Genomic DNA, 3,359 nt, shown 5'->3' on the forward strand with positions numbered 1-3,359 from the left:
GCAGTGTTGTCACAGGAGGTTGGCGGTGAGGAACATCCTGTGACATATCTGAGCAGGAAGCTTACTCCCGCTGAGAAGAATTATAGCATTGTTGAACGGGAGTGCTTAGAAATCAAGTGGGCCTTGTAATCTCTTAAGTATTACCTATTGGGGCGCCACTTTAGGTTTCACCAACCACTCTCCAATTACGTGGATGTGCCAGCAAAAAGAGAGAAATGAAAGAGTGACTAGGTTTCTAACTTTGCAAAATTTAGAATAGTCTGATAGCTAAAAGTGTCTGACCCTACAGGTTCGAACAGAGGGGGAGGGTATGTGAGACAGCATGGGCGTAGGGATCGCCATAGCAGCCATAGCAATGGCTATGGGATCCTACGCCACTGGGGGCCCGGGCCGCCGACTAAGGATTTTATTTAAAAAAAAATTCATGTGGCGTAGCTACAGGGGTCGCAGGCCCCTCCAGGACAGACAGAGAAAGCGTTATCTTCAGGGCCTGCAGGCTGTGGGCGGTGCGATAGGGGGCGGCCGGAGGCAGAGAGGCGTACCTGCAGTGAGGAGAGGGAGTGGTCCCGCTCCCAGTCTGGGCGGCAGTCCTACTGGCCGGAGGAGGAGGAGGCGGAGCGTACAGCAAAGCTGAGTGCTGCTGGGCCTGGCAGCGCTGCTGGAGTGTGGGCACGCAGATGTTCAAGTGGCTGTGAGGTGAGGGCTGGCTGACTCTGGGACTGGTAAAACTTACTCTGGAGTCCTGGACTATTATATCTGGGGAGGAGGGGGGAGCAGGACCCTGGAGGTCAGGACCAGTACATTTAAGGAGAAGGGGGGAGCAGGACCCTGGAGGTCTAGTCTGGACCATTATATAGGGGGGAACAGGACACTGGAGGTCTGGACCATTATATCTGGGGAGGAGGGTGGAGTGGGATCCTGAGGTCTGGACCATTACAGGGAGCGCAGAATTATTAGGCAAGTTGTATTTTTGAGGATTAATTTTATTATTGAACAACAACCATGTTCTCAATGAACCCAAAAAACTCATTAATATCAAAGCTGAATATTTTTGGAAGTAGTTTTTAGTTTGTTTTTAGTTTTAGCTATTTTAGGGGGATATCTGTGTGTGCAGGTGACTATTACTGTGCATAATTATTAGGCAACTTAACAAAAAACAAATATATACCCATTTCAATTATTTATTTTTACCAGTGAAGCCAATATAACATCTCAACATTCACAAATATACATTTCTGACATTCAAAAACAAAACAAATCAGTGACCAATATAGCCACCTTTCTTTGCAAGGACACTCAAAAGCCTGCCATCCATGGATTCTGTCAGTGTTTTGATCTGTTCACCATCAACATTGCGTGCAGCAGCAACCACAGCCTCCCAGACACTGTTCAGAGAGGTTTACTGTTTTCCCTCCTTGTAAATCTCACATTTGATGATGGACCACAGGTTCTCAATGGGGTTCAGATCAGGTGAACAAGGAGGCCATGTCATTAGATTTTCTTCTTTTATACCCTTTCTTGCCAGCCACGCTGTGGAGTACTTGGACGCGTGTGATGCATGAAAATCATGTTTTTCTTGAAGGATGCAGACTTCTTCCTGTACCACTGCTTGAAGAAGGTGTCTTCCAGAAACTGGCAGTAGGACTGGGAGTTGAGCTTGACTCCATCCTCAACCCGAAAAGGCCCCACAAGCTCATCTTTGATGATACCAGCCCAAACTAGTACTCCACCTCCACCTTGCTGGCGTCTGAGTCGGACTGGAGCTCTCTGCTCTTTACCAATCCAGCCACGGGCCCATCCATCTGGCCCATTAAGACTCACTCTTATTTCATCAGTCCATAAAACCATAGAAAAATCAGTCTTGAGATATTTCTTGGCCCAGTCTTGACGTTTCAGCTTGTGTGTCTTGTTCAGTGGTGGTCGTCTTTCAGCCTTTCTTACCTTGGCCATGTCTCTGAGTATTGCACACCTTGTGCTTTTGGGCACTCCAGTGATGTTGCAGCTCTGAAATTTGGCCAAACTGGTGGCAAGTGGCATCTTGGCAGCTGCACGCTTGACTTTTCTCAGTTCATGGGCAGTTATTTTGCACCTTTTTTCCACTTTCCGTTTTTCCACACGCTTCTTGCGACCCTGTTGACTATTTTGAATGAAACGCTTGATTGTTCGATGATCACGCTTCAGAAGCTTTGCAATTTTAAGAGTGCTGCATCCCTCTGCAAGATATCTCACTATTTTTTACTTTTCTGAGCCTGTCAAGTCCTTCTTTTGACCCATTTTTGTCAAAGGAAAGGAAGTTGCCTAATAATTATGCACACCTAATATAGGGTGTTGATGTCATTAGACCACACCCCTTCTCATTACAGAGATGCACATCACCTAATATGCTTAATTGGTAGTAGGCTTTCGAGCCTATACAGCTTGGAGTAAGACAACATGCATAAAGAGGATGATGTGGTCAAAATACTAATTTGCCTGATAATTCTGCACGCAGTGTATATCTGGGGAGTAGGGGGGGAGCAAGACCCTTGAGGTCTGGACCAGTAGATTTAAGGAGAAGGGGGAGCAGGACCCTTGAGGTCTGGTCTGGACCATTATATAGGGGGGAACAGGACCCTGGAGGTCTGGACCATTATAAAGGGGGGAACAGGACACTGGAGGTCTGGAACATTCTATTTATGGGGAGCAGGACCCTGGAGGTCTGGACCATTATATTTAGGGAGAAGGGGGAAGCAGGACCCTGGAGGTCTGGAGCATTATATAGGGAGGAGGAGGGAGCAGGACACTGGAGGTCTGGACCATTATATTTAGGGAGGAGGGGGGAACAGGACCCTGGATGTTTGGACCATTATATATGGGGAGTAAGGAAAAGCAGGATCCTGGAGGTCTGGACCATTATATATGGGGAGTAGGGGGAAGCAGGAACCTGGAGGTCTGGACCATTATATAGGCAGGAGGGGGGAGCAGGACACTTGATGTCTGGACCATTATATCTGGGGACTGGCGGTGGGAGATTTAGGATGGGGGTGGGGGTGGGAGGTCTAGGAGGGGTGTGGGGATGTTGGGTTGGGAGGTCCTGGAGGTGTGTTTGGGTGGGAGCTCTGGAAGGGGTGGTAGGTCTGAGAGGTATGTGGGGGTGGGAGATCCAGGAGGGGGGCCCATACATTTTTTTTTTGCTATGGGGCCCAGTCATTTCTAGCTACGCCCCTGTGAGACAGTGACAGGTAAAGTGATTGATGGCAGGTGCTTTTCCTCCAGAATCCGGTCATATGCAGCTTAAGCTCCAGGGAATGCCCAATATGTAGTGAAAAGCCAAGCTTTCCTGAAGTGGCTTTGTAGAAAAGCCAATATAGGGCCTGGAG

The 3,359-nt window shown here is 48.2% G+C and overlaps 1 long non-coding RNA gene across 1 annotated transcript; it reads left to right on the plus strand.

Moving 5' to 3' along the window:
* Positions 1-424: 424 nt before the first annotated feature.
* On the plus strand, positions 425-3,054 carry LOC120991415. Its single transcript, XR_005776664.1, has 3 exons — positions 425-877; positions 2,697-2,743; positions 2,883-3,054. It is a non-coding gene; the product is annotated as an uncharacterized LOC120991415 (long non-coding RNA).
* The last annotated feature ends 305 nt before the right edge of the window (positions 3,055-3,359 follow it).

This window comes from Bufo bufo, chromosome 2, assembly GCF_905171765.1.
Source record: "Bufo bufo chromosome 2, aBufBuf1.1, whole genome shotgun sequence".
Classification (NCBI taxonomy): Eukaryota; Metazoa; Chordata; class Amphibia; order Anura; family Bufonidae; genus Bufo; species Bufo bufo.